Below are 19,834 nucleotides of genomic sequence, written 5' to 3'. Positions count from 1 at the left end.
GTAGGCTTCAATGTTTGGAAGTCTGAGCCCTTTACTAAAACAGAGGAAAAAGAAGGAATAGGAAGTGGTCTTGGAGAAAGAAGCAGGAAAGGAGTCTACCAATCTACACATAGATCTGGAAAAGGCAGAAAGGAGGTAGTCATCTGTCTCATGGCAACATTCACAGACAACTTGATGCATGTGTGGGGATGCTGTCCGACAAACTATAAACTGCTTTGTGCCTCTCAACAACTGAACTTTCTAAGACAACACCTCACCTCACCTTAGTGTCAGAAGCGTTACCACCTTAAGCCCAATACAACATCAGTTTAAGAACTATTTGCTATTCTAGGCATTTTGTACAGTATATACTTTTCAGTTTTTATTTAGAGAAATCATTATAGTAAACAAGCTATCAATAATGTTTTTTTTTAATCTCAAATAGAAGGGTGGGAAACTTAAGCATCAGCTTAAGGTAGTTTAAGGCACTAAGGTGGACACTTTGCTGTAAACATTTGCTGAATAAGATCAGGTTATTCTGTGGATTTTCTATATTACCTTTTTGGCTTGTAATTATTTTTAAAAGATGTGCAGTGGTGGGAAATACTGGGCCTGCTCATACCAGTAGTTTCTGCTCTGCTTGCATATACAGTACCTTCCATTTGCTGTTCTACCCTCTGACCTATGCTGGGGAAGAGTTGGAAGAAAATACTGTCTGAAGAACGTATGAGGACTGTATTGGCCAATTGCAAATCTTAGTGTTGAACTAGAGTAATTCCACTGAATAACCAGAGCTTAGCTAAGTGTTGACTTAACAAATCCCATTCATTCATGGGGTATACTCTACTCAGAACAAAAAATGGGCTTAGCTCACTGAGAACTCGTAAAGAGTTCTTTCACTGATTTACCATCATGTGATTAGAAATATGATAGAAATTGGTTAATTATTACTATTAACTTTCTCTGTATCCATTTCACACACACTTAAGTTAAACATTAACCAATATATGTCCACTGTTGTTTGAGGCAGCAGCATAAATATTTAGCTAGATCCTGATTGAGGGTTTTACAGTTCAAGACCAAGGGAGAAGGAAAAGCAATGAGGATGGCCTTAATAGTGCCATTTTTGAAAAAAAGGTCTGTCCTGATGATGCGAGATCATTTTCGGTGTAATAATCATAATGGCTATCTAACGACTGTGTAATGATTGTGTGTGTCTGTGTGTATACACATGTATATGTATATGCATATGCATATGCATATGCACATGTATATGTATATGTATATGTATATGTATATGTATATGTATATGTATATGTATATGTATGAGAGAGATATTTATGGATAGAAACTCCTGGATAGCTCAGTGGCTTAGGCATCGGCTGTGAAGTCAGAAAGCGGGAGTTCAATTCTCCACTCTGCCTCTTTGACAGGGGCTGGACTTGATCTATAGGGTCCCTTTCCACTCTACAGTTTTAAGATTATCATTACAATTATATCACAAAGCCACTGGATTAACACCCATACAGTTACCCTAAATAACTACTACATAAACTAGCCAGTTGGGTGATATAGAAATTCAACAAACAAAGAAATATCAGTACAATTTATTCAACTCAGTGTTTGCCAGTTTTTACTTACCCACACATCTACAAGTTGGAGTTCTAGCATTTTTAAAATTCAGAGCAATTAAACACTTAAAGATGATCAGAAATTATAGATGATGGCACAGTGAGTTTTAGATTCCAGTGTTACATTCTTATCCAGTAACAATAACAATATGCTGTCAAATGGATTCCAATTTATGGTAACCCTTTACAAGATTTTCTAGGTATAGAGTACAATTCCATTTTTCTCAGGGCACCCTGGGACGGTGCAGCTTGGTTAGGGCTACATAGGCTGGCTGTTCCCCCAGGATGTACAGTGCGGAATCAAACTCCCAACCCCTGGCTTTGCTGGCAGATGCATAAAGCACTGAGCTACCCAGCCAACATATCCATTAACAGCCCTCCTGAAAAAACAGTTTCCCCTAATTCGCTTACACTTTTTTAATACGAATGATCTTACTGCAATCTTCTTTAAAGTCCTCCCCCTTTTAAAAATATTTAATTGTTTATAGTAACAACCAACACCATCTTGTACCTGTTATTTAAAATTTACAGCTGCTGTTAACAATTTCTCAGGATTCGTACAGATGAGTTCTAAGAAGATGCTCCAGGATATATGTCTGAGAAAAAGTGACATGAAAGAATGTATAAGAGCTCAGATGTCTTTCTTTCTTTCATGCTAAATTTTCCCAGGCATATCTTGGAATTTTCCAAAATACCCTGGGAAGTTTGGAAAATTCCAATATACACATTTTAAAATCATAGTGTCCTTGGAATTCAGTCCCGGTTGTACTTCTCATTGAAGTTTCCTATTCTACTGCTATTGATTTTTGCGTTACTTTAATAATGATAATCAGAGGCACTGGATCAAACTCTGGATAGCTCAGTGTTTTAGGTATCTGACTGCTGAGCCAGAGGTTTAGAATTCAGTTTCCCACTGTGTCTCCTTGAAAAGGGCTGGACTTAAAAATCCATAGGGTCTCTTGCAGCTCAGCAGTTCGAGGATCATATTATATTGAACCTACTGTCTTGTGTTAAGTTTTATATTCCCTTTGCTAAAAAAAATGCTGGAATCTCACTTGCTGGGGTGAGGTGGAGAGGAGAGGTAGCAACATGTAAATCTAGGAGATGACTCTGGTTGAATAACTGATCCAAGCCATGCTATAATTCTTCTTCTGATATTACATACATGAAGTGATTCCAAAACTCCTTTCTGGGACAGAATTTAAAAAAAACCTTCTACTTTAGCTAGAAATAGTGTATGGCTCAGAAACAGAGACCAGTTCCTCCACCCGGGTAGGGTGTCTGGCTCTTAGCACCAGAGCAGCACATGGCCCGTTTCAGTACAAGGAGAAAGATTGATGAGTGAGTCTTGCTCACAGGAAACCTGATCTTGCATTAATGAGAGCACCTCTGTGCAACAGCCAAGTGCCTCCTCCTGCCTAGTAAGAAACAGTCAGGGCAAAGAGCAGAGCACAGTGCATACCTAGCTGGCTAATTTGCATTGTTAAGAGAACACACTCCCTGCATAAGGCTGTGTCGAGTCAGGCTGAAGCTTCTGCTTTGTTGTGTGTAGGAAGGAGAGATGGAGAGGGCCTGGCCAGATGTTTATTTTCATATAATTTTGCTAAGTAATTATAATTATAGCTGTTGGTGTTGGTGTTGGTGTTAATGTCCTCTGGTTCCTCTGGTAAGCTCAAGAAAATGTGCCTGGCTCTCTTCCCCTCCTCACTTTGTCCTTACCTGGTCCTCTGAAAGAGGAGAAATATTGCTTAGAGGCTTTGGTGTGTCAAATGAAGAGCTGCTCGAGACTGTGCAGAACCCAGTACTTTGGCTAGTTCATACTAAGGGCAGCACATCCACATTTTCTATACAGCAGCGCTCAGGAATGATAAGTCAAATGTATTAAAGCCGGGTGGCCAGAAGCCAATCAGCGGCAGGGTGAAAGAGAGGCTGTGTATAGATTTGCACTGGCCCATAAACTTCATAAGCAGGACTGGCAACACCTGACCATTTGTGACAGTGCCTTTCCCGGAGTAAAAAGGAGAAGCAGACTAACCTGGGTGTTCACACAATAGTGTTCAGCCCACATTGAGTTGCAAGTGGCCATCAGAATCCCAGCTCTGTATGGGGTAAATGAGACAGATGCCCTATTGTTGATTGCAGTGGTATTTTTGGGTTCTGGCCCTAAGCTTCCTGCAGTCATGGGGTGCGGATGCACCATGTGTAAGAACACCATCTCAGATGTGCTGAACGTTACTCCTTTGCACCAGCTACTTCTCGAATGTATCACAATGCTTATGGAATTATAAGTTTGCAACCATGGGACTAATGGCCGTTCCCATATGCATATATTTTATGACCAGACATAGCATACCTTTATCCTCCTTCACAACTTTGAAAAGAAATCCATTCCTCCACTGTCCTTGCAGGATTGGTACCTGAGAGAAGTAGCCAATCACTCAAGGAGTTATGAAGGTTCTGGTAGTGAGAAGGCATATCTATCAAGGCAAGTGTCACATCCCCAGAAGGCCAAGCCACACTCAGTACTAAAGGCAGGAACAAAAGTACATCAACATTCCTTTTGCTGAAACAAAAAAGAAAGAAAAGAAAAGAAACGAGAAAAAGGCACAGCAAGGCAGAAAATTGTGGAGAGCCTCAGGCAGGACTCTTTGAAATTTTGCTGATTGGGGCAGGTAAAAGTCAGGGGGCTGTGATGTTCAGGTTTTTCAGAAGCTTCATCTCTGTTGAAATGAAAAGGGTCATAGATTCTTGAAAGCTGCTGTCAAAGCAATTGGAAAACGAAATCACTAGGCATACCAATTCATGTTACAAAAGACAGATTCTAAGTTCTAAAAAGAATATGTCAAAAGGTAGGGGGACGGGGACAAAACAATCATCTACAGATTGGAAGCATTCCCTGTGCATTTTGGTCCCAAAAAATTCTGCAGTTAAGGCCATTGCATTAATTCCTCATGCAAGCGAAGTAATGGCCAAGATTTTACCATACATGGAGCAAGAAACTTAAGATGTTTGAACTAGATTCAAAAGAGGAAGAAGCAATATATATCACATTGCAAACATACATTGGCTACATTGGCTACTGGAACACGCCAAACAATTTCAGAAAAATAGCCTGTCTATGCTTTATAGATTAACATAAAGCATTTGACTGTATGGATTATGAAAGGCTATAGATTGCTGTAAAAGAAAGGAGTGTGCTGCAACATTTGACTCTCCTTATGCAGAAACCTATACTCTTGGACAAGAACCTACTGATCAGACAGAATATGGAAGAGATTCTCCCCCCAAGTTGCAAAGTTATCACACAAGGAAAAAGCAGCTATAAAAGAATGAGAACAACCTAGGAACGTATAAAGGTGAGCTGGCCAAGGCTTCCCCATGATATTGGGTCCCCAGATGTTCTTGGACTGCAACTCTCAGAAGTCTTTACCACTAGCTGTGCTGGCCATGATTTTTTGAGAGTGGCAATCCAAGAACATCTGGGAACCCAAGGTTTGGAATAACTAGCCTAGAGAGAGCCATCCTTACAGGTTCAGGTTGACAGGTTCATTGTCCTCTTCAGGGTGGTACTCTGAGCCTGTGTTCAGACTCACGGCACCTACCAGCTGCCGACTTTACCTCATTTGGGTGTCAGACCACCTATTTTGACAAGAATTGTATTTTAATCATTTTATCTTTTATTGTATTTTAATTGAATTTTAATTGTTGTAAGCTGCCCAGAGACCTTTGGGTAGAGTGGGCGGCATATAAGTTAAATGAATGAATGAATGAATGAATGAATGAATGAATGAATGAATGAATGAATGAATGAATGAATGAATGAATAAATAAATAAATAAATAAATAAATAAATAAATAAATAAATAAATAAATAAATAAATAAATAAATAAATAAATAAAATAAGAATATACCATTAGAAAACAGCACTGGGTCATAATGCATAGGTAAGAAAAGGGCAGTCTGCGGTCAAAGCTGGCATTAACCTTTGTAAACACTGCCTATTTTGCCAATGCTGCCCAGTTTTGGCTCTTCTCAGGCCCACTGATGGAAAGTGGACAGGATTTCATCGACATAATACTTGTCAGTGCATATAGTGCAACAATAATAGTATGGTGAAAGAAGAAGGCTTAATCAATTTTCATTTAAAGCCTTGGAGGAATTACTTTATCTGCTTATTTCCTCCTTTCCTCAAAAAGCCTAAAGGGTCACAACCCTCTCCCCCCCCACCCTCTCTCTCACACACAATGCATTGTATCCTTACAATAACCCTATTAAGCATAGTTGAGAGAGATTGACTGGCTGCCCATCGAGTGAATTTCTTGTATTTGTGGGATTTGAACTGGGTGCCCTCAGTTCTGACAATCTAATTATTATAATACATTGGCATCAGTCCATGGAAATCTACATACATTGGCATCAGTCCATGGAAATCTACGTACATTGGCATCAGTCCATGGAAATGTCCATATGAGATTTCAAATCGTCTCAGACATATTTTATCTTCTCCAAATATTTACATATATAGAGATTAAGTTTCATTGGTATAACTGGATAAAGAGTGTTCAAGCTAGAAGTGACAAGTTTAGTGAATATTGTTTTCAAAATTTATCAATGGGTACATTGTTTCAGAGGGAATATATGAAATGGGAAAAAACTGACAGTTGCTAAAGTCTCTTCTGTAACTTTGTAACTTGCACAGTTTGCTTCCAGAAAAGGATTCTCACATAAAATCTTCACCTTTCAACTTTAGGATTTGAATCTGAGGGATGTTTCTCACTCAGCCATGAAAAGTCATACTGTATTCTTGAATCTCATGCATGGAAACTCAAGGAACACATATGCCCAGGGGCACAGGCTCGGCCCAGCCCTGTGAAATGTTTTCCACATGTTTGTGGGGATATCGTTACTTTACAGATTATATATCCTACAGAAAAACTGTGAATCTCTGGAGAACCATTTTTTTTCCTATAAAGCCCTAAACAACTTGGGCCCAAGCTATCTCAATGAACACATCTCCCTTTATGAGCCTGCTAGAGTGTTAAGATCATCAACAGAGGCCATCCTCTTGGTCCCACCACCTTCCCAGATGTGTTTGGTGGAGACAGAGGAGAGGGCCTTCTCTGTTGCTGCTCCCAGACTTTGGAACTCCGTCCCACAGGAGGCTAGGCTAGCCCCATCTTTACTGTCCTCTGAGAAGCAGGCGAAGACCTTTCTCTTCAGACAAGCTTTCCTTTAGTGAAAGGCTGCCAAGTGGGCCTTGTAAAACAGATTGTTGTACCTTACAACAATCTGAAGAAAGATTGTCTTGAAAATATTTTGTGTTGCTTTTTTTTGTTTTGTTTTTTGTACTATTGTATTCACTGATCCTTTTAATACTGCATATTCACTGTTATTAGCTTGAATACTGTCTTTTAATTGTCGTAAACTGCTTTGGGTCCTTTTTAAAGGAGTCAGGCTGGTTAAAAAATAGTTGGAATGAACAAAAAATTCTGTTGTGGGCAGTCTTGTACAAGTAGAGAACCAAGCCCCAGCTCTTTCAGATTTAAGTCTAGGGAAGAGAGGTAAGAAATATTCTCCCAGCCCACACAAAACTCCATAGTGAAATAGTCCATGTTGTTTGCACAGATCAGACATAGCCTTTGCATGCACTGTCCCCCTTAATGCCTTGGTAAACCTCCGCTGGTGCAAAGGGGTTCACCAATAATATGCCCAACAGCATTTCAGAAACATCTGGCTTCGCTCCGAAGTTGAATTCCACCAAGTTCCCTGGGACTTTACAGTGTGTGTATAGTTTTTTTTTTAAGCAAGCATCTTCTGATCCAAGAGCATTTCTCTGTATTTCCTGAGGAGAGAGAGAGGCCTAGTTTACAGACACTCTGCCCATGCTCAAAAGAGCTGCTGTGGCTGCAAATGCTCAAAGGCCAGATCCCAGCATTTGAAGCAAGGCCCAGGGGCAACGCCTCTCCCAGGCGCTTCAAGCTCCCTCCTGTGTCCAGCTGCCAACCTCCCTAAGAATATACAGTATCTCTGTGTTTTAAGCTGCCCTGACAAGAGCTACAGTTTTCCAACTACGACTCCCGCAAACCGCCTGACCACCGATTTTTGGACCCCCCCGCTTGTCTTGGCGCGCAGTTCCACTCTCAAGGTAGACAATTGCCTCTGGGCTGGGCAATGGGTCCCAAGAGAGGGCGAAAGAAAGGCCCGGCCAGGCGTGTCTCTAGCCGGCACTCGGTCAAGGGGACAGACGAGCCCGTCTCCCTCTGCCCGGGGCTCAGCTTCACAAGGTTGTTGTTGTTGCCGGGGAGAGAGCAACTGGGAGCCAGGGGACCGATCCTGGCGCTGGGCTTGGAAGGAGGCGGGCGGGTGGGAGACCGAAATGCAAGCGGTCCACGAATCCAAGGCTTTCGATCAGAGGGGAGGAGGATGTGGGCAGAGTCCGGTCTGATTCGCTCCGCACTCGGTTCCCTCGGAAGTCCCGTCACCCGCGCCTCTGCTTTTCGGGGGATCCCCGCCTAATAGGGACTCCCCCCCCCCACGCAGTCTCGGGGATGGTCCTCTGCCGACCAGCCGGAGTTAGCTAGCCCCCCCCCCGTGTGTGTGTGTGTGTGTGTGTGTGTGTGTGTGAGTGAGTGAGTGAGTGAGTGAGAGAGAGAGCGAGAGAGAGACGGCGGAGCATTGTGGGCAGATTCTTCTCCCCTGCAGGGAGCGCGGCGGCTCGCCGACAGCAGCCCCGCGCCCGGCGGACTCCAGAGAGCGCTGTGCTGCCGGCCGAGGGAGGGGGAGCTGCCGGCGAGGGGAGGGGAGGGGAGGGGAGGCGAGCCTGCAGCCGCCCAGCCGCAGCTGGAGGTGGGCGCCGAGGGCCGGCGGACTCCTGCCTCGCTGCGGGCTGATGGGCTGCCTCCCGCCCGCCGCCCTCTGCAGCCGCCGCCGCCGCCGCCCCCCCTCCGGGGTCCAGGTAAAGAGTGCAAACTTGCCCGCTTGCCAGCGCCGGCCCTTCCCGCCTGCCCGCCCGGCTTCCCCCCGCGCCGCCTCGAGCGTGGTCGATCGCGGACCGATGCGGGGGTCCTTGACCGGGTTCCCCCGGGCACGGCATCTCAAGGAGGGGCGGGGCGGGGCGGGGGCGGCCAGGCTCTTCTGACCACCTGGGAAGAGCTTCGCCGGGCCGAAGGTGAGGAGGAGAGGGGCAGAATGAAAGGGGGCGTGTAGCCGCGGCCAGGCATCGGGGGGGGGGGGAGACGAGGTGGGGGGGGGCTTGCGGGTGACTTCATTCTGTGCGCAGCGAGGAGGCTGCTGCGAGCCGAGTTAGCGGGTGAATGCCAACGGGGCAAACCCTCGATAATACTAATAATGGCAATAATTGACGCCGATGGTGACTTCCCCCCCACCCCAATCCCGCAGCCGTTAACATCTTGCCTGCCTGCCTCCCTGCTTGTATTATGCATGCGATGTCTATAGCGGCTGCCCTCTGCAGGGTCATTTGCAAAAAGAAATCTATACACTGCACTCTGTGCTCGTCCTATTGCAATCCGGAAAAAAAAACACTAAGGCAGTGGCTTTCCAAACGCAGCCCAGCGCCTGGGAAGGATAGGATGCGGTGGTATCTGCCGTTGCTCTGGAAAGACGGTCATGTCAAGCTGACTTGTGCTCCAACTCACTTGGTCTGCTCTGGTTCTCCTCTTACTTTGTTCAGGTCTTAGTTTGCAGCTTGGACTTTCTGCATATTGGGAAAGACAGTAATGCTAGGAAAAGTTGAAGGCAGCAGGGAAAGAGGAAGACAACACATGAGATGGATTGACTCAATAAAAAGGATCCACAACTTAGAGTTTGTAGGATTTGAACAGGGCTGTTATTGATCAACTCTTGTGGAGGTCACTAATTCACCAGGTCACCATAAGCCAGAGGTGACTTGACAGCACACAACAACAGGGACTTACACCAGGTACCTGGAAAAGTTTAATAGATGAGAGTGTTCCAGAAAGAATACAGAGTTCTTTGCTTTCAGGAGGCCCCTCTCCTTTTGCAAGAGTTAAGGGTGAATTGGCAGGTCCATCTGTTCTTCAAGCAATCTTTTGGAAAGGATCTGGAACAGTATTCAATCTATTATCTCCTCCTCTTTTAGAAGGAGTTCCTTGATTGAAATGTTAGCCTTTTTTCCATTAGCAGTCCATTTTAATAAACAGTACTGGTTTTACCTTAATGGAATGAATCATGGATAGCCAACGTCTGTGAAAATCTTCAGTTGAGGGTCAGGCAGACACAGTTCAATCAATCCACTTGATGGTTTGCTGTCACTGAAGCATTCAGATTTACAGGTTGCTTATTCCAGGACAGAGGAGCAGTTTCCTTTTTTTAATAGGCAGATGTCAAAGGACCACTCACAACCCATCTCTTGCTCACCTTGACTCCTGTGTCCAAAACCAGGACTGCCTTTTCACTAGTGCAGGTCTACAGATGCTGAGTCCTAGGGACGATGGTGGCAGAGTCCCTCACAGTGGTGACACACTGTTGTGCATAGAAGCCTGTTGATACCTTCAAGCTTTTTGTTGCAAGATGGATCAGAGAGTGGCACATCAATGGCCTTTCCAAGTTCTTCATCCTATATGTGAGAAAGGATGTGTGGGAGTTCTCTTTCACTGAATTTCCAGTTCCATTTCTCAAAGCAAAGAAGCAATTCTCCAGCAGGACCACAGCTTATTTCTGCTGTCACCCTATGGCATGGACCAGCAGTGCTCTTCTCTGGCTTCAGAAGATAAGCAGAGTAGGGCCCAGCTGGTACTTGCATGAGATAAGCAATACCAGGAGGCCAGGTAAGGATGCTGACTGAAACCGTGGATTGCTGCTGCCCATCAGAGGTGACAATACTGCCCCAGATCAACCAAAGGTTTGGCACACCACAAGGCTGTTTCATATGTTACTAAGTTTTGTTTTGTAGTGCTTCTGCTGTGTAAGCGGTGGCAGTGGGTGGCAGCAACTGCACTGGCAGTCTGGCTACTTTTCTGCATTCCCCACAGTACCTCACACCTTGCATCTTTATGAGGCATTCAGTCTGAGAGGAGGGAGAGAGAGGGAGAAATGAAGACTTATTTGCAGAGATAATGGCAAAACAGCTTCTGCACCAGATACCTTCGAAGAATTAAGCAGAGTAAGGGAAAAAGGCATTTGAAAATAGCTGGACATGCTGTGGAAGAAGAGATACTTTTGCTCCTTCCAACATAACCCTTTCCAGAAACAGTTGAAGAACTTTGGAAATCCATTTATGTGTTGCTCATTTCCAGCAGTGATTGCCTGTTTCTGTTTTTTCTTATGGAGGGATATGAGAGTAATTGCAAAGTACAGAAACAAAGTATTTCTTTTGGGAAGTATTTTTTAAAAATAGTACTATGTTTTGCATGCCATGTGTGGACATTATATGTTTCTAAACCTATTTAAGAATGTCATAGGAAACTCTAATAGGTGCCCATGAGAATTACACAGTAGTTCAAAAGCGGAGGTGATAATAACAAAACAAGGGACTCATTTTTCACCTGTCGTTTTAATGAAGACTTGGAAAAATTAATATAGATGTTGACTACACAGGCATTTAACCTGCTGTTTGGTCTGCTGCAGAAATGGCCTGGTTCATTCCTAAAGAGGGCAATCAAATGATGTCTTTGCTGGAGTGAAATAGCCTGCCACTAGAGTGATCCTATGTGCACCTTTCTGGCCTCTGTCATTGGTTTTTATTCTTTTTTAATGCTGGTAGAATTTGTTTATTTTGGGTTGTTTTCAGCAAGTGCACTTTAGGATATTGGCAAACTAATCCTTTCCTTGGCTCTATGGCAGGGCCATAGAAATATGCCCAAATGTATTAGGGCAGTGCGTGTGAGCTGTATCACTTTTTTAAAAAAGCCCAGTAGAAAACATCCTCCCAGAAGTGGGAGGAGACAGGAGGTAGCAATTTATTTGCTTTTCTCAACAGTTTATCCACCAGACCTTTAAGGGAAAAGCAAACAAAAGCCCCCCTCGTTGTCCCCTTGTAAGGCAGAAAGTCTGATGATTGATCACCTCCCTGAGAAATGTATAGACCTTTATTGAAGCTTGTGTTCATCATAGCTGGCATTTATCCCTAAAAGGGTTAATTCCAGGATGAACCAAATAAATATTTCACACCTTGTACAATTTATTCTCTTCTTCCAAATATCTGTTATGTTTTTGCCCCATGCAAAATAGATAAATTGAATGCCCAGAAAAATCTCTTTTTATTCTTCGGTTGAAAAAGTCTTAAGATTATCACTAACAAGCCATTGAAATCAATAAATAGTTGGCATACTATTCAAATCTATTTACTAATAAAGTAGGAACCCTTATACACAGGATCAGTATCCACTGATTCACTTATCCATGGTCTGAAAATATTTAAAATGTTAAAAGAAAAACCTAGAAAAAACTATTTTCACATGTATTACCAGAAATGGCCACTAAAAGAAGCCAGAGGCTGTGACTGTGCTATGAAAACATGTTAGCAAAGAACACATAGCATGGTATCTGACATCCTCTAGTGGCCAGGTGGGTAATGCATGTGAAAATAATTTTTTCCTGCTCTCTCTCTCTCTTATCCACAGTTTTCAGTATCCACGGGGACAGCTTGAATCCAATCCCCAGTGGATATGGGGGTCTTACTGTACCTAAGTTGAGCTTATGTGGAAGTGGCACTCTTACAAACAAGAAATAGCCATCCCACATCAGATCTTCTAAAAGATCCAGTACAGAAATCTTGTCCTCTTTTTCATCTGGCCATCCTAAAATTGCAGACAAACAGACTGGCCAAACTGTAGGCCCAAACATTAAGGACTGTGGAACAATCTGTTTCAAAAATGGAGGGGATTTCTTTTCTACAATGTATTTAAACAGAGGGTGCTGCTGATGCACTGCAGCTCTTTCACTAAGCAGGTGTTGGACAAGATGATCTGAGCCTCTAAGGTACCTTCTGCTTCTATGATTATATGTAGCAAAGAATATTATTTAAAAAACAACAGACATCAGTCTCTACTTGCAAAGAAAGAAAGAAAGAAAGAAAGAAAGAAAGAAAGAAAGAAAGAAAGAAAGAAAGAAAGAAAGAAAGAAAGAAAGAAAAAGAGTGTGCCATGTTTCATTTCTGTTGTTTAATAATAAACTCAATGTCTCTTATTGTCAAAGGGATATCACATCATCTTATGAAACCTATTTATATCTTGCCCTTCTACATTTGCTGCTTTCAGGGCAGCTGTAAAAAAATAGGTAAAAAAGCTCTTTGTGGCTGGAAAGTTTACTCATTCTTGAAAAGAAAAGAATAGTTTTCTATGCTGGGTAATCTATAAACAGACTAATGTGAAGGAAAAATGAATGTGCAGTACACATACTAACACATCAGAAGATAATGTGTGTTCTGTGTCCTCCACTCAGATGTGAACTCTATACAAAATATATTTGATTTTGAAGAATGTGCTGTTGTGTCTACATTTTTCCAAAACCCTTCAAAGTTGTTTCATTTTCTTGGCATAAAACAAATGCGTTATCTACATAATGCCTCCAGAGGATTAGGATCTCAGTCTTTCTGTATATACATATATCATCAAAATTACATATGTGCCTTAGTTCCAATTTGTTCATATAAAATTTCCAGGCACAGTTCTGAGTGCTGGTATTAACATTAAAGCCACAAATGAGCTGAGACCGGATTTTATGAAAGATCAACATTTCTTACAATTAATTAGACAGCTTGTAACATTATTGTCACAGGCTGTTCCTGCAAAGTTCCAGTGACTGAGTTGTGGAGAATAATATGAGAGGTAAATCCTTTTGGTAAGATTATCTGAGCCTTGCAATGTCTAGGCATGAGGCTTTGACTTCTGCTTTTCATTACAGCTACCAGAATTCAGCAGAAATTCCTCAAGCTAGAATTCTGGTATGGTTAGCCAAAAGATCCAGGTTCTCAGAGACATTTCCTTATACACACCTGTTTCATGCCAAGATTCTCTCTGCAGCAATGGCTATTAAGCATGGAGGAGGCAAGGAGTGGAGCTTTCTATGCTTGATGGGAACTGCAAAGCATTAAAGGATGGTGGTCTCTCTGTTCATAAGGTTCTGTAGAAGGTGCCTCTCAAAAAACTGTTATGTGCCATCACTTTAGAACCAACTTGTAGCAACTCTAATAGAACGTTCAATGTGAGATATTCAAATATTTTTACCAGCTCCTGCAGGTAACGATGTTCCGTGTCTAGTCACACTGGCCACATTACCATGGAAACTGTCTACAGACAAACGCTGGCTCTGTTGCTTGGAAACGGGGATGAGCACCGCCCCCTAGAGTCGGACATGACAGGACTAAATGTCAAGGGGAACCTTTACCTTTACTTTTACCTTTACCAGTTCCACACCACCAGTGAGCTGCCATTGCTGAGCAAGGATTCAGACCCAGACCTTTTGAGTCCTACTCCCTCACACTATCCACTAAACCACACTGGGTATCCTCAGGAATACTACCAGTCCTCTAATGCTTTCCAATTGTCATGGTATGGATCTCCCTTTCTTTTTCTGTCCTTACCTTTCCTTTCCTTTCCAGTGGTTGCCATGAATGCAAAAGGGAGGGCCCAAGCAGAGCTTGAGAATCAGTGAACTTAGCATGGAATCTCTATCTTCTGGGGGGAATGCCACATTCTCCCTCTTCTTTTTCATGGGCAGTTCATCCACATACTTCAGGGCAGAATTGATGGGAGACGTGGCTGCTTTTTCCAGTTGTCAAAATAACTAGTTACAACTCATAACAACACCTTTAAGGATTATTCTGATACTGGATTTAACTAAGCAATAAGGGTAATCTATGTATAGTATGTCTTCTGTTAAATCGGTCAATTATAGAAGAACCTGGTTGCGTACATTCTGTTCAATATTTATTTTGAGTTACTCTTATCAGCATTAGGACCTTTTAATCATATAGAATCTGTCAGGTGGTTGTCTAAATTTTTCTTGAATGCCTCCAGTGTTGGAGTTCTCAGCATCTCACAAGGTAATTGATTTCATTGCTGTATTATTCTAATAGTTACAATGTTTTTCCTGATATTCAACTTAAATCTGGCTTCCTGTAGCATGAGCTTGTGCTGCACTCTGGGATGATTGAGAACAGATCTTGCCCCTCCCCTGTATGACAGCTTTTCAAGTACTGTACAGTGGTGCCTCGCTTAATGATTGCCTTGTTAAATGATGAAACCGCTATACGATGACTGTTTTGCAATCGCTTTTGCAATAGCAAAATGATGTTTTAATAGGCAAAATCCGCTTTGCGGCAATCAGTTCCCTGCTTCGGGAACCGATTCTTCGCATTACGCCGTTTCTAAAACAGCTGATAGGCGGCTTCAAAATGGCCGCCCGCTGTGTAAAATGGCACCCTGCTGTGTTTTTGGACAGATTCCTCACTTTACAGGCACTGAAAATGGCCGCCCCTATGGAAGATCTTCGCTGGACGGTTAGTTTTTCAGCCCATTGGAACACAATGAACGGGTTTTCAATGCGTTTCAATTGGATTTTTTATTTCGTTTAACAAGGATTTCGCTCTACAGCGATTTCGCTGGAGCAGATTATCCTCATTAAGCGAGGCACCACTGTATTTGAAAAGTGTTATCATATCTCCCCCCAGTTTTCTTTTCTCAAGGCTAAAGAAATCCTAGTTCTTTCAGTCTGTCTTCTCAGGGCTTAGTTTCCAGCCCCCTGACCATCCTTGTCACCCTCTTCTGAACTAGTTCAAATTTATCAGCATCCTTCTTGAAGTGCAGTGTCCACAACTGGACAGGATTTTGAGAGTATGCTTCAAATAGCATTTCCTTTTTCTGAAGCCACATGATACTGTTGGCTCATATTCAGCTGGTGATTTACGATGATTCCGAGATCCTTCTCACTTGTAGTATTGATGATCCAGGTATCCCCATCTTGTAACTGTGTGCTTGGTTTCTTTTTCCTAAGTGCAATTGCACTTTTTCCTAAGTGTAACTTATCCCTGTTGAATTCCACTCTGTTGTTTACAGCTCAGTGCTCAAGCATATCCAGATCATTTTAAATTTTGTTTCTATCTTCCAGAGTGTTGGCTATTCCATCCAGTTTTGTGTAATCCACAAATCTGATTAGCTTTCCCAGTATCCCCTGATACAGGTAATTAATAAAAATGTTGAAGAGCACTGGGCCAAGGACTGAACCCTGGGGTACCCCACTTGTTACTTCCTCCCAATTTGAGAAGAAGCCATTAATCATCACCCTCTGAGTATGATTCTGTAGACAAGTGTGTATCCACCTGACAGTTCTCTCCAGCCCTCTCCTAATTAGCTTGCTAATCAGAATATCGTGAGGCTCTTTGTCAAAGGTTTTGCTGAAGTCAAGATATACTATGTCTACCGCATTCCCTATGTCTAATGTACCATGAAGTATCAGGGAAAAAAACCTGTCCTTCTCTTGATGGGAGAACTCTGTTTCTCATCAGATAATTGTGTCACAATGTGTGTGAGATCAAGGAAGAGATAAGGAAAATTGACAATGGAATGTATAATGTTGTATCAAACTTGTCTGAATCCTTTGAACGGTATTTTCTAATAAGCCAAAATTAATCTATATGAATTTGTGAGGTGTATGTGTGGTGCCAGAACAAATAATCAGTCTGGAATTCACAGTTCTTTTTGGTTAAAAATCACATTGGATAAATTGTCCATTAAATTATTCTGATAAGAAAGCAACATTTAAAGAAAACTTTGACTGATTTGTCCCTCTGAATGTGAGGATGCTTTAAATATTCTTTTCTCACCTTATTTTCAAAAATATTTCATTAGATGAAATAGAAAGCATTGTCTTTGTTACTTTCACTCAAACATGATTTCCCACATTTATTGTCAGAAGACAGTTTCCTAGTCTGGGCAAAGGAAATGTCCTTAGTCATGTTTCTTAATCTTTGTTTTCTTGTGCAAATAATACATGTTGCTATCATGTCTCCATTCTAATTCTGGCACATTACTATTTTAATTCTTAGCCAAGAGGGAAAGTTTAGAACCACTCTCCCTGGTTTTTTGTATCCCCTGTATTAATTCATATATCCATTCATACATTCTTGAGTTATCTTCTCAAAGTGTCAGTAATGAGAACAATTAAACCCAGAGTGCATTTGCATACATTCCATTTTCTGTAATGCAATCCTCTTTTTCTCTGCACTACTAGCTTCTTTTTCCATAGAAATATGACATCACAATTGCTTTGATGCTTTATTTTTCTTAAAGAGCAAAATACATATTTTTGTAAGTTAGGCTTTCAGCTGTAAGCTCCATATGTTGTTTGGCACCCACAGCAGGCAATGTTTTGTTGCTTTTGATGTACCTGCTTGTCTTGTTGTTACTGCTTAATTTATCTCTTGATGATATTTGTTTGTCATCCTTTTGGTTACATAGCAGGAAAATGTCTACTGGTGAGTTACATAAAGAAAGAGAATACGGAAAGTGTGGTCTTTTTAAATGCAATCCACGCTTGGCGGAGTAGAATATACTGCATCCGTTCCAATTCAAATGGATCATTATTCATGATGAAACATGTAGGAAAAGTTAAAGACCAGGCTGTTATTTCTGGTCACAAATTAGTTTAAAACCTATGTAGTGCTGCCTTAAATGGAGTGATCTTAGTGTTAATGTGCTGGAAGGAAGGAAGGAAGGAAGGAAGGAAAGGAGGAAAGGAGGGAGGGAGGGAGGGAGGAAGGAAGGAAGGAAGGAAAGGAGGAAAGGAGGGAGGGAGGGAGGGAGGGAGGGAGGAAGGAAGGAAGGAAGGAAGGAAGGAAGGAAGGAAAGGAGGAAAGGAGGAAAGGAGGGAGGGAGGGAGGAGGTTGATTTTCAGAATAAGCTATTCCTATATTAAATTTAAAAGCTGGCTAGTTTAGGTATCTGATGTGGAACAAGAGGTTGAGAGTTTGATTCCCTAATATGTCTCTTGTGAGCCAGCCTGTGTGGCCTTGGGCAAGCTGCACAGTCCCAGGATGTCCCCAGGAGAAGGGAATAGTAAACAACTTCTGTGTATTCTCCACCTGGAAACCTTGAAAAAGGTCACCATAAATCAGAATTGACTTGATGGCACACGGTTATCATTATACTAAAATAAACATAAAATTCCCTTTTTCCTTTTGCATGTTTAGGCTGGTTTGTCTTTGGAGACTTTTCCAGGCTACATGTCAGGTGACTTTTCTTTTTATTGGCAAACCTGTTTATTTCCATCATGACACAAAGCATACAAATAATCTAGCTTTTCTTCTCCAGCTGTTTTAAATTGCAGCACTCTGGACATGCACAATGGCAATATGGCAGCACCATTAGTGTGCTGTTTTAATTAATTTGCTGGGCAAGGACCGGGGGACCCAGCTTCAAATTGCCATTCATCCAGGAAGCTTGACTAGGTGACCAATTGTCCAGTCACACTCTCTCAGCTTGATGTACCTCATAGAGTTGCTGTGAGGGTAAAGTGTGAAGGAAGAAAGCCATGTATGCTAACCTGAGCTCACTGAATAGCAGTAAAAGCCACGAAGCCATTTATTTCTGTAAAACACAGAGTTCACATCCAAAAAGGATGCAACTTTCTTAAATATCAGTTATGGGAGAAGGGAGGGACGCAAATTAAAGAAGAAAGAGAAAATACTGTGATGGTTGAGGAACAAAATGTATCTCTAGTCTTACAGAATGGGACGTGGTGGCGCTGCGGGCTAAACTGCAGAAGCCTGTGCTGCAGGGTCAGAAGACCAAGCAGTCGTAAGATCGAATCCACATGACGGAGTGAGCGCCCGTCGCTTGTCCCAGCTCCTGCCAACCTAGCGATTCGATAGCATGCAAATGCAAGTAGATAAAGAGTTACCACCTCGGTGGGAAGGTAACAGCGTTCCGTGTCTAAGTCGCACTGGCCATGTGACCACGGAAGATTGTCTTTGGACAAAACGCTGGCTCTATGGCTTGGAAACGGGGATGAGGACCGCCCCCTAGAGTCGAACACGACTGGACAAAAAAAATTGTCAAGGGGAACCTTTACCTTTAGTCTTACAGATGTATTGGAGGTCATTTCAAACAAATCCAGTCTATACATTGAACACTGTGAAAGAGCCCCTAGTTTTGCTAGACGGCTGAATAATAGGGAGATTTGTGACTGAGGATTATCCATGATCTGTGCTCCCCCATACTGCTTTTTCTGAGTAGTCACTGGAAAAAAACATGAGTAATTAAGAACCACCTTGAATTTATGATAACTACATTCCCTAGTCTCCTATCATGCAGAAATTCTACTATTGCATTAATTCATGATGACAAAAACAGCCTTTTGTCTAGCATTGCAAAAATGCAATTCTGTAAGTATTTGGTGGGCAAAATGTTGACCTTCAGTCCAGGCTACACATTTACTGAAGGTGCAAGCCCATTTGGGGAAGGCAGGTCATGCCTTTTGACTACCAGCCAAGTTTTCTTATCCCAGAGAAGTCAATGGGACCTTTGTCATTCACTTTAGTAGGTTAATGATTTACCCTTTATAAACTGCCTTATTTTTGTGATCTGACTGCCAGGATATGTTAGAAATGATGCAACAAAATGAGTAGGAGAAATGATTGTACAAACTCTGTGGTCACAGGAGACGAGTGTGAAGGAATAGTCTTTTTCTTTTCTGTGTAAGCTTCATGAAGAAGGTTTTGTAGAAAAACTGAGAGGAGGGCTGCATGCCTGAGAACAAATTCTGAGAAGAAATTCAGACAAAGCATTATCTAGAAAAACAAATGAGCACTTTTAGTCACAGTAGATGGCTGTATATATTCATCATTGCCATCTGGTTAAAGAGCTATTTAACTGCCCAGGGAGCCAGACCCATTGGAAAGTTTTGCCAATTATTTAGAAGAAATTCAATGTTGTACCAAGTAATTATTAATTAATCAGCAGCTGATTTTGATTGGATGGGTTAGTTCACATGCATTCAGGTCTGGTAAGGTCCCTTATAAAAAAAGAGAGAAGTGACTTGATGTAAGGACTGCTCTGTTTTTAAATAACTGGCCAGCAGGGCCTGATTCCCCTCATTGTCTTTGCACATAGACTTCCTTTGACAAATTGTGACTGTATGGTTTTTATGGTGTTACTAATGGTTATGCTTATTAGAGATGGCTGCATTTATTCATAGGGATACAGAGGCAAGCACATAGTGAATAGTATGGCATCACCAGTTGTAT

The 19,834-nt window shown here is 42.1% G+C and overlaps 1 protein-coding gene across 2 annotated transcripts in view; it reads left to right on the top strand.

The window, feature by feature from the left end:
- The first annotated feature begins 8,427 nt into the window (after window positions 1-8,427).
- KANK4 (KN motif and ankyrin repeat domains 4) overlaps window positions 8,428-19,834 on the top strand; it is a 56,654-nt gene continuing 45,247 nt past the window's right edge. Inside the window, exon 1 of one of the 2 annotated variants that reach the window (XM_072997723.2) lies at window positions 8,428-8,566. The gene's annotated coding sequence lies outside the window, so the exon portion shown is untranslated. Of the gene's footprint in view, window positions 8,567-8,757; window positions 8,780-19,834 lie in introns of those variants that run through there. The other variant, XM_072997724.2, reaches the window with a different exon arrangement.

The sequence above is a fragment of the Pogona vitticeps genome, chromosome 4 (assembly GCF_051106095.1).
Source record: "Pogona vitticeps strain Pit_001003342236 chromosome 4, PviZW2.1, whole genome shotgun sequence".
Taxonomy (NCBI): domain Eukaryota; kingdom Metazoa; phylum Chordata; class Lepidosauria; order Squamata; family Agamidae; genus Pogona; species Pogona vitticeps.
This window is presented reverse-complemented; position numbering and strand designations above follow the sequence as displayed.